Consider the following 12,205-nt stretch of genomic DNA (forward strand, 5'->3'; position numbering starts at 1 on the left):
AGTACTCTCAACGTGTAAGAACACAGGCTAAATGTCTAGAGAACGCAGATACACTAAAAGAAATGAGGCGGTATGATAAAAGTGAACTGTGAACCAGCTGAAGACTAAAACCGAAACTGTCTGCCAGCAGTCCCAGCATAGTCCATAAAAAACAGAAACTGTCCACCAGCAGTCCCAACATAAGTCCAGAAAAAACAAACTGTCTGCCAGCAGTCCCAACATAAGTCCAGACAGGCTCCTCGGCCGAATTAGTGTGGTCTTGTGGTCACAGGAGGGGCTACTTGATATGCTCAGTCCGATCGCTGTGTGCCTGGATTCAAGTAGAAAGGAAGGTTAAAAAAAATAGAGCCGGTACAGTAAAGGACTCGAGAGTTCATGAAACTGCTTGAACCAGAGAAACTTGTCGCATTGCTCTTTCTATTTTATGCCTTAAAGTGGCTCTCTTGCAAAACACATCAATGGAGCCCCAATTCTATGACTTTGAGAGGGCACCCAAACTATCCTAAATTGAAAAAGTATTAAGATACGCAGAGACTGTCGGTCTTTCCCCCAAAAAATGTGATATGAAGGCGCACTGCTTCAAGAAAAGTAGATTAAATTATTTAAAAAACATGACAGCTAAGTAACTAACTGGTGGAGGTGAAAGTTTAATTATTATCTATGTAATATGTCTTTTCTCCAGGATAAAATGAGTCAGGGCATTAACTGCAGTGAAGAGTCAAGTACAAAGCTGAAACCTGCTACAAACAGCCTTCCATCAAGGGTGTCAAGTATGGTGTCATCATCATTAAATGGTTACGGAGAACATTTCTTGCAAGCTTGAGAACATTCATACTGGACACGACTAAGCCTTGTGTGTGATGCATTAGTTCCCAGTCAGGTGCAAACAATGAAGCGCTGCTTTTATTAAAATTGCTAACATGAAAGGAAAGGTATGTTATGCACTAAATACGGCTACAAACGCTGTATTATATATATATAGGACAGACGATTACTTTTAGGGCTCGTTTTCTCTGCGAGACAATATATATATTATATATATATATATATATATATATATATATATATATATATATATATATATATATATATATATATATATATATCCAGATTTCCAAATACTAGCTTGCACACAACCTCGATGAGGTCCGTGTAGACTGTTTAGGTAACAGCCTTTGAATAAGCATGCGATCAAGCAGTATTCAGGAGCGAATTAAGGAACTGGATCACTGACTGCAATGAACTGCAAGAGAATTTCCCCATTCTATGAAGGCAAACTGTACTTTTCCCCTTTTCTAATTCTCAATGTAGGAGCTAATCAGTTCACCTAGCCGGTATCACTACCTTACAGGGGCCCCGCAACACTTTTTGAGCATGGTCAGAAAGCGCTGCCAATAGGTAGTCGAGGCTCCCGAAAAAACACAAGCCAAATATAGCGCAGCACGAGCCTGGATTGTACAATAAAGTCTCCCTCTTCTCTCGACAAATGATGTGTTAGTCCACAAATCATAGCGTGTTTGTGCACAGTTCCGCCATTGGCTGATTTGAGCATGGCGCTTATTCCAACTAAGCTTTGTCATGCTAGAGAAAGAGACAACAAGCAAGCGCACACAGCTAAACAAATAAAATGGAACGACAGCTGCGACATACCACGAAAAACAACGCTAACAAATGCACAGTACTAGAAAAGGGCACGCTAAACTAAGCTTATCATGGCTACTCTGGCAGCTATAAACCATTACATCAAGGGAAACGAAGCAGAAGTAATGATGTCGATATCACCGAGGCATGCACGGCGATACAGAACTGTGCGTTTAGGAAAACACGACTGCGAAAATAAACAAAAACTTTTATTCACGCATTACACAACGGCCTTGTTGTTGTTGTTGTTGTTGTCCTCTGTACATGGCTATACCCAATGCAGGGGATTGGCCGAGTAGAGGGTGAATTTTGCTAAAATTATCTTCAGGGTGTCGTTCGTAGAAGCTATTATTAACTAATATACTGAATTGATGTTTCAATTATTGGTAATGAAATATTTACTCAGGCAGAATTTAGATAGATATTCTTTTAGACTGTCGAATGAATTCCTCAATGGCGAAGAAAACATCCCTGTGGCTGTATCCCAGAGTGGTGGCCCCAAAAGAAAGTATAACCGACTCCGATACTTCCAGGCCCAGCTTTCGAAGAGGTGGTTCTATGATTTTTTCCTTAATGTCGTGAACCGTCGACAGGATAAAAAGAAATGATCGATTGTTCCTCCTGATTGCAGAAGAGGCACAGTGGGGAAATCGCTAGACCTGCTCTATGTAAGTAAAAGTTGAGGGAGCTAACGTGGCAACGAAATTTCGTCATGACTACTTCCATTATCTTGACGTGGATAAATCACTGCGCCAGGAAACCATAAGAGAACGTACCTTTGCTGGCCAATGGCCCACTGCCGGGGCGGACAGGGTTCAGAAATTCTTCCACGGTTCTTGTACGCGACACAGCACCCAACAGTGGTCTACGTCCACGCCAGACGACACGGTATGAACTATGGGTTTAGGAAAACGCGACTGCGAAAAGAAACAAAAACCTTGATTCACGCATTACACAACGGCCTTATTCACTAAAGGAAAGCATAAGAGAACGTATGCACGTACCTTTGCTGGCCAATGGCCCACTGCCGAGGCGACCGGAGTTCAGAAACTCTTCTACCGTTCTTGTTGCACGCGACACAGCAAGAGAACATCCAACACACAACACCCAACAGCGGTCAACGTAAGTACACATACGTCAGATAAAAGCGGCGGACAAACGTCGCTGTTGGCAGCGTTGGCCCCGGCAGGACCAAACCTCAAGACCAAACCACAACTGGTCCAAACATGTGCGCCATGTGCGTACACATGCGTACATGTGCGAAAGAAAACGTGATGGCGATGGCGGTGATGGGGACGACGTCGACGCGTGTCACAACCATGGTCACAATTTAGGGAAAGATTATGTACAAATTCATGCTTTATATTGCCGCTAATTTTAATTTAAAAGTAACTGTACTAAGTTTGTACAAAAGTAATGATTTTTTGTACAAATCATGGCGGCCATGACGTATTTTGCGTTGCAAACGGAAGTAAGCATAGCCTTTGAGACTTGAAATGTAGGCTTCAAGATGTGTGCCGGGATCAACAAATATCACTTTCCCGTTAGAACGGGCGTCCGTGGAAGGCCAGATAACATCACAAAAATAACACAAATAAAATGCACCGATGGTACAGTGTGCACAACTCATACCGTACCGACAGACACGGCGCCTTGCGGCGCAGAGCCGCAACCACGGTGCAGGAAGCATGGCCTCCGAGCTTGGCAGGCGCGTGCACCGCCGGTTAATGTCGGAGGCCACCCACAAAGGAAAACCAAAAAGGGACGGGGAAAAAACAAACCGCGAGCCGCCCAGAGGTGGGGGAACACGCAGCGCGCGCCTTTGGCAGCGTTGAGGAGCAGACGACAGCGGTGTTTTCATCAGCAAACGCCCAATTTATTCCGTTCTTTTTCTTTCTCTTTTGTTGCATCCGTTTCTGCGAGCTAACGCGAGGAATCAATGCCAGACTTCAGTGGATGCGCCGATCTAGTGTCGTTGAAACATTCGTCGATTATTTCTAATCCCTTGAAGGTCGGTGTTTTGTGAAAAATAAGCACAAATGTGCACCGTCTGTCACTGACGTCCAAAATGCGTCCATCGTTCACACAGCGTACATGTGCATTGTACGTCCGTTACAATAAGCCTTTGTATATCTTTTAGACGTCCACATTGCGCAAAGCGAAAATTGGACATCTTTCAGACGCAAATAAGACGTCTTCTTTCGTCCTAGATGTTTGGATTATACCGCTACGTACCATGGACATTCGTGGTTTACTGGGGTGGCGGACAGAGCTGTCGTGGGTTCGATGCCCGTTGAGGGAACTTTTTTCCTTGCCATCTGATCGCGTAAATTTTTTCGACGTCATTTCCGTGACGGAAATACGTCACTGAAACCTTGGTGGACCCCGGCTAAAACACTTTCGTGTTAAAAGCGGGTAAATTGCGCTCAGGTTACCCCTGCTGACGCGCACTCAAATGCCATGGAAACAACAGTATTTTATGTAACTACTCGTCCACATCTTATTGTAGTCTCTGAACCGCGCGAACGCTAACCTCCGAGAACCATGAAAACATCTGAAGTTGACAATGCGAATGTTCAATACTGACGTTCAGCGATCCCTGTAGATGGAAACAAGACTGGCGCATGAGTGACCACAGCTGGCTCCGAAACAGCTACTCTCTCTCCCTCTCTCTCTCTCTCTCTCTATATATATATATATATATATATATATATAGAGAGAGAGAGAGAGAGAGAGAGTTTACCTGCCATATATATATATATATATATATATATATATATATATATATATATATATATATATATATATATATATATATATTGTGAAAGACTTCGTACTACAATATAGAAATTGAGCGAGCGCGCTCAATTGAGCGCGCTCGCTCTCTGGACCGAGGGGTGACAATGGAAGAAAGTGACGGAAATAAAGATGGAATGTCAGGGGCAAATTTAGTTCTCACGTACTCCGCCGCAGCCCCTCGCGTAAGCTCTATATTAAGCCGCCACTTCAACATACTTCAACAGAGTAGTCGACTCTCTACCGTATTTCAAACCCCACCCAAGGTGGTTTACCGAAGAAAAAAAATTCGGCAGATCCCACGCATTGTGGGAATCGATGTAATGCGAAGCAGCCAGCAAAGAGCTGCATACATCGCCTTGTTTGTCTTTGAGCCAAATGAAATCATTCATGCCATGGCATCTAGTCCACCATATATCGCATGTTTGCCATGCACGCATGCATGCACAATCTAGTGTACACCATGCCAATGAACCGCATATTCTGGTATATAAATGCATGACCTGTCGTTTATGTTCATCACGCACTCGTGTCATGCCATACCAATTTTGGTATATATCGCGTTAACAAAACGGCCGGAAGCGCACCATGACAGTGGCATGTTAATCATACCGTTCATGACATGCATAACATGATTCGCATGTTAAGACCTCTCATTTATGTTCGTGATACAGTCACATCGCGCAATACCAATTTTGGTGTATATCAAAGGAGCGAAATGGCCGCGAGTGCACCATGAGTAGAGCATGCAAATCATGCCATACATGACATGAATATTATGGTTTTTCATGTTACCACCTGTCACTAATGTTCATCATACAGTCACATCGCGCAATACCAGTTTTGGTGTATATCAAGTTATCGAAACGGCCGCGAATGCACCATGAGCGTGGCATGTAAGTCATGACATACATTGCATGCATGTCATAGTTTTCAAGTTACCACCAGTTATTCATGTTCTTCATACAGTCACATCGCGCAATACCAATTTTGGTGCATATTAATCTAGCGAAACGGCCGGGAATGCACCATGAGCGCGGCATGTAAATCATGACATACATAACCTGCATGTCATGATATCCATGTTACCACCTCTCATTTACGTTCGCCATGCAGTCGCGTCGCGCAATACCAATTTTGGTGTATACCAAGATAGCGAAACAGACGGGAATGCACCATGAGCGCGGCATGTAAAGCATGACACATAACCTGCATGTCACGATTTCCATGTTATCACCTCTCATTTACGTTCGTCATGCAGTCGCGTCGCGCAATGCCAATTTTGGTGTATGTCAAGCAAGCGAAACGGCACCAGTGCGTCATGAGCATGACACGTAAATCATGTGCATGTCATGCATGTCATGATATTCATGTTACCACGTCTCATTTTACCTTCGTCATACAGTCGCTTCGCGCAATACTAATTTTGGTTACATCAAGCTAGCGAAGCGGCCGCGAATGCATCATGAGCGTGGCAATTAAATCATGACATACATGACATGCATGTCATGGTTTTCATCTTACCAACTGTTATTCATGTTCTTCATACAGTCACATCGCGCAATACCAATTTTGGTGCATATTAATCTAGCGAAACAGCCGGGAATGCACCATGAGTGCGGCATGTAAAGCATGACATACCTAACCTGCATGTCATGTTTTCCATGTTATCACCTCTCATTAACGTTCGTCATGCAGTCGCGTCGCGCAATGCCAATTTTGGTGTATGTCAAGCAAGCAAAACGGCACCAGTGCGTCATGAGCATGACACGTAAATCATGTGCATGTCATGCATGTCATGATATTCATGTTACCACGTCTCATTTTACCTTCGTCATACAGTCGCTTCGCGCAATACTAATTTTGGTTACATCAAGCTAGCGAAGCGGCCGCAAATGCACCATGAGCGTGGCAATTAAATCATGACATACATGACATGCATGTCATGGTTTTCATCTTACCAACTGTTATTCATGTTCTTCATACAGTCACATCGCGCAATACCAATTTTGGTGTATATCAATCTAGTGAAACCGCCGCTAGCGCATCATGAGCGTGGCATGTAAATCAGGTCGTACATGACTTGCATGTCATGATTTTCATGTTACCACGTCTCACGTTCGTCATACAGTCGTGTCGCGTAACACCAATTTTGGTGTATATCACGCAAGCGAAACGGACGCGAATGCAACACGAGCGTGGCATGTAAATCATGACATACATGTCATGGATGTCATGGTTTTCATGCTACCACCTGTTATTCATGTTCTTCATAAAGTCACATCGCACAATACCAATTTTGGTGTATATCAATCTAGCGAAACGGCCGCGAGTGCGCCATGAGCGTGGCATGTAAATCATGTCATACATGACAGGCATATCATGATCTTCATGTTACCACGTGTCAGTTATGTTCGTCATACAGAAATGTCTCGTCATACCAGTTTTTGTATGTATCCCTTCATTTAAACGGCCGCGAGCGCCCCGAGACCACGTCATGTAAATCATGCTGCACATGACGTGCGCGTCATGATTTGCATGTTAGGACCTGTCATTATGTTCGTCATGAACTCTTGTCACGCCGTACCAATTTTCGTATATATGAAATTAACGGAACGGCCGCAAGAGCCCAAAGGCCGTGGAATGTAAATCATGCGCATGACATGCGTGTCATGATTTTTATGATATGACCTGTCATTTATGTTCGTGATAAGGCCATATTATGGCACACCAATTTTGGTATACATCCGATTAACTGAACGTTCGCAAGAGCCCAAAGGCCGTGGAATGTAAATCATGCTGTTCATGACATGCGTGTCATGATTTTCATGATATGAGCTGTCATTTATGTTCGTGATAAGGCCATGTTATGACACACCAATTTTGGTATACATCCGATTAACGGAACGGCCGCAAGAGCCCAAAGGCCGTGGAATGTAAATCATGCTGTTCATGACATGCATGTCATGATTTTCATGATATGACCTGTCACTTATGTTCGTGATAAGGCCATGTTATGACACACCAATTTTGGTATACATCCGATTAACGGAACGGCCGCAAGAGCCCAAAGGCCGTGGAATGTAAATCATGCTGTTCATGTCATGCGTGTCATGATTTTCATGATATGACCTGTCATTTATGTTCGTGATAAGGCCATGTTATGACACACCAATTTTGGTATACACCCGATTAACGGAACGGCCAGGGAGCCCAAAGGCCGTGGAATGTAAATCATGCCGTTCATGACACGCGTGTCATGATTTTCATAATATGACCTGTCATTTATGTTCGTAATAAGGCCATGTTATGACACATCAATTTTGGTATACATCCGATTAACGAAACGGCCAGGAGCGCCCAAAGTCGTAGGCGGCTAGATAGATAGATAGATAGATAGATACGGTCAAAGTCGCAGAAGTTCGCTAAGAAATGCTTCGCATTTAAAATAACGTAAATTGCTTGCAAAATCACTGTTGCTGACGACGAAGTTCTCTAGCTGCATCTACTCTTGACAAGCGTATGAACAGTGTGGGCGCTCCATTGTGGGCACATCGGGCAGCGTCGTCAGCGAGGTGGTTACCACTGATGCCACAGTGACCCGGCAGCCATTGTAAAACAATGTCGTGTCCTTGATTAGCGGCGCGATGACAAGTTGCATTGATATCGAACACCAACTGGTGGTAGTTTCCACGTAGTAGCATAATGCCACGTCGTGGCATAATGCCACGCTTGCGCACTGGAATTCTCCGCTTAACTCCAATCCTCGCCCTAAGAACCTTGAATCATTACTCCAGCTACAACTGCCATCCAAGATTTCTCGACGTGACGCTACAATGCTGTGCCGGTTGTGGATCGGTGTAGCGTTTACTAACTCATTCAGCCATCGCATTGGCATGGCAGATGCATCCATGTGCGAAAGCTGCAATTGTATAGAGACTACGGAACATCTCTTGTGCCACTGTGCCCAATTTGATGAAGATCGCCGGACTCTCCAGTGTGCCTTGAATAGACTGGATGACCGGCCCTTTAATGAAGCAAAGATCTTAGGAACCTGGTCGCGCAGCACATCAGCCCAGAAAGCCACACGAGCCCTCCTGCGGTACTTGAAAAGAACCTTATTGAGCGACCGCCTGTGAAACTCGGCACTGTGTGTGTGAGTGACATGTGTCTATCCTTCTCTCTCTCTCTTTTACTCCTCTATTCCCCCTCCCAATGTGTAAGGTAGCAAACTGGACGCATTGTCTAGTTAACCTCCCTCCTGCCTTTCCTACATTCCTTCTCTCTCTCTCTCTGTTGCTTACAAAATGGAACTTTAGGAACTTTCTTACAATATGCCTTTGTTGGAACATTTCTTAATGAAAAAAATTCGGCAGATCCCACGTGCCGTGGGAGTCGACGTTATGCGAAGCATGCGGCGGGTAGGTGACTGTGGCGTAACTTTTGTTACTTAGCGACACGTTACAAAATGACGCTAGAGATTTGTATAAATTTTATACCCATATATATCTATATATATATATATATATATATATATATATATATATATATATATATATATATATATATATATATATATATATATATATATATATATTTAAGAGCCCCATATGTCTTATGTAACCAGTTGTTTACGGTTGGGTAAGGCTGCCAATGGCAACGTGGCTATTACGAACACCAGAAGCGGTAAGCTGATATGTAATGCTTATACGTGTCCCGAGAACGCACGCACGTTTCACGAACCCGTGTGCATGTGTGCAAAAAGTTCTTGACAGTTCTTGAACAAGGGCATCATCACCGTGATCAGTGAGCACCAGCAGCTGGTCATGACTTGTTATAGGATCTGGTCGTGATCGTGACGACGGGGGGTCCATATGTAGTGAAGTATGTGGTATAGTAGAGCTGTTGGAATTCGTGGATGCCTCGGTGATTTCGTCGACAAATTGTCTGTATATAGAGCCGGCGACATGTCGGAATCTGAAGTCACCCTTCGCAGTTGGTGAGGTTTAGGCCGTTCGAGGACTGGTAGGCCTGGATAGTGCTGCGTTGACCAACATCAGTGGATGGTGCTTGTCGTATTCGTAGACTACCTGGGCGTTTGTGGCCTACGTAGCCTAGTCTACAAAGCGGCTGTCAATCAATCTGGCATCGTCCTCGATCAGCATGAGTCCATCGCCCAGCCTCGTAAGAAATGAACAGGACACTGCGTCGTTCTGGTGGACGAAGTGCACTTTAAGGTGCGGTGATGTGGATATCATATGTAACTTTCGTCATTGTATTCCTCCGGGGTCGAGCAATGCTTCAATATAGCTTGCTGAATCATAGGAATACAAACGTAATGTTTATTAGACTTCCTCACGAACCGACAAGCCGTAGTTAAAGTGGGCCCACTTACATCATCTGAGATATCTATAGGAAGCGCGGGAACTCCACAGGGCTCGGTGATATCTCCTATATTATTCAACCTGGCTCTTCTCGGATTGCCCTCACAGCTGTCAATGATTCCCGGGCTTCATCACAGCATCTATGCCGATGATATTACGCTCTGGATATGTAACGGCAGCGACGGCTCTATAGAAGAACGACTACAAGAAGCGGTAAACGTCGTAGAACGATATCTCCACGGGACAGGGCTCTCTTGTTCGGCGGAGAAGTCCGAACTCCTCCTATACCGCCCTACACTCAAAGGCAGACCCCCCAAACAGTATAGTCCTACATGCTCATATGCAGACATTACCCTGAAAACGGCGGACGGACGTATCATACCGACAGTCGATAAAATACGGGTTTTGGGACTTCTTATTGAAAGCAAAGGTACAAATGGTGAGACAATCCGTAAATTAGAAGCTAAAGTCGCGCACACGATGCGACTCATTAAACGAATCACTAACAAAATCAAGGGCATGAAAGAAGGAAGTATTCTTCGGCTTATCCACTCATTCGTGCTCAGCCATATTACCTATGTCGCTGCCTACCACCGATGGTTCGCGGCAGAAAAAGCCAAACTCAACGGGCTCATTAGACGAGTTTACAAACAGGCGCTATGCAAGTATTGCACTAATAGGGCCACACTAGCGCATATTCTCTGGGAGTGTCCAGCGCTAATTCGCAAAACTAGGGACGCGGCCTCCAATGAAGACCTTCGGGTGCGTTGGCGGGCCGCGCTGCTCAGCTCAGGACTAGACAATCAACTCTGGGCGATCCAGCAGGCCAAGGAAGCTGCTGAGAGACACGGTCTCTCGGCCGACTCCTAGGCGGGAACCCAGCCCGGAAACCTGCAGGAACTTATTAAAGTTATTCACTCACTCACTGCTATAAAAGCGAAGCCAACACTGGAACTACAGACGTTATTCTGATATGACGCCTGTATAGGAGTACACATCGTAGGAGTATCATGTAGTGTTTATTGCTTTCTTGTAAAATTAGGTAGCAATCACCACAACCACAATTGACGTTGCACCGGTATTACGCCTGCGTAGGCTGTTATGCCAAACCAGTTTAAAGACCTGGCGTGGCTCAGTGGTAGAATACCTGATTGCCACGCAGAAATGCTTGGGTTCGATTCCTGCTGGGATCCTAATTTTCATTATTTCCATTCGTTGCGTCAAAGGCTGCCGATGTTCGTTTTCCTTAACGCTCTAGCATTTAGGTTACCAATGTCTGTTCTCGCCGTTCCTGGGTAGATATAAACTGTCAATCACCTGTGGCGCATACCCGTGCACCGCGGCCCATGGTAAACGGGTATGTGCCACACGTATCTAGTGGAAAGGGTTTGACGACGTGCGCGACAGGATTTTAACGCTATTCATGTTATGGCCCGGCAATCATATTCGTCAAATCCTCTTACCCTCCCATGAAAATTTTGGTCTACACCAGGTTAAGGAGGCCATCATGAGAGCACCCAGACGTAGGCGGCTAGATAGATAGATAGATAGATAGATACGTAGATAGAAACGCTCAAAGTGCCAGAGGTTCGCTAAGAAATGCTTCGCATTTAATAAAAACCTGAGAGACTTCCTGGTCAGGGCGAAAACACACAAATCCGACCACCATCAGGGCTGTAGACCATGCGGGAAACCTCGCTGCAGGGTGTGCAAACACGTGGTGACCACAAATACGGCCGAAGCCTCCTATTCGGACTTTGAGTATAAAATTAAAGACGACCTTAATTGCGACTCGTGCAATGTGGTATACAAAATTCACTGTGAAGTGTGTAAGCAGGAATACGTTGGACAGACAGAAACCGCGTTCCGTTTACGTTTTAACAACCACAGGGCACACGTGAAAGGCCTCCCTAATTTGCCGTTTTCCAAACACATTAATCTGCCTGGTCACTCTTTTGAACACATAAGTGTTACACTTCTACAATCCGGCTTCCAGAACACACGGGAGCGCGAACAGCGGGAGTCATATTTCATAAACAAATTCAAATCACTCTCCCACGGAATCAACGAGAGCCCTGGGCTATTGATGTGCCTCCGTGACCAATCGTAGCGCCCAGAAAGGGAATTATTTAATTAATGTATTTATTTACACACACGTTAGTCCAGACGCACGGGACGCTAAGGAAACGATCGAGCGCGTGAAAACAGACCCAGTCGGCACCACATGTATCAGCCGGCTCCACTCTCTCTTTTTTCGTTTTTTTTTCCGAAAAGGAAGGGGGGGGCGCACATTTAGCCTTGTATCGTGGCCAGAGTCTTCCCACAACTGGAGCGGGTCGTATGTGTGTACACGGCCGGCGCCGCGAGCTAACCGCCGAGCCATC

General features: G+C 45.0%; 1 long non-coding RNA gene across 1 annotated transcript; it reads right to left on the bottom strand.

Moving 5' to 3' along the window:
* Nucleotides 1-269: 269 nt before the first annotated feature.
* LOC125756664 (uncharacterized) lies at nucleotides 270-2,771 on the bottom strand. The gene is made up of 3 exons (XR_007414672.1): nucleotides 2,646-2,771; nucleotides 2,418-2,558; nucleotides 270-310 (listed from the first exon to the last, which is right to left on the bottom strand). It is a non-coding gene; the product is annotated as an uncharacterized LOC125756664 (long non-coding RNA).
* Between the last annotated feature and the right edge of the window lie 9,434 nt (nucleotides 2,772-12,205).

The sequence above is a fragment of the Rhipicephalus sanguineus genome, unplaced genomic scaffold (assembly GCF_013339695.2).
Source record: "Rhipicephalus sanguineus isolate Rsan-2018 unplaced genomic scaffold, BIME_Rsan_1.4 Seq423, whole genome shotgun sequence".
Classification (NCBI taxonomy): Eukaryota; Metazoa; Arthropoda; class Arachnida; order Ixodida; family Ixodidae; genus Rhipicephalus; species Rhipicephalus sanguineus.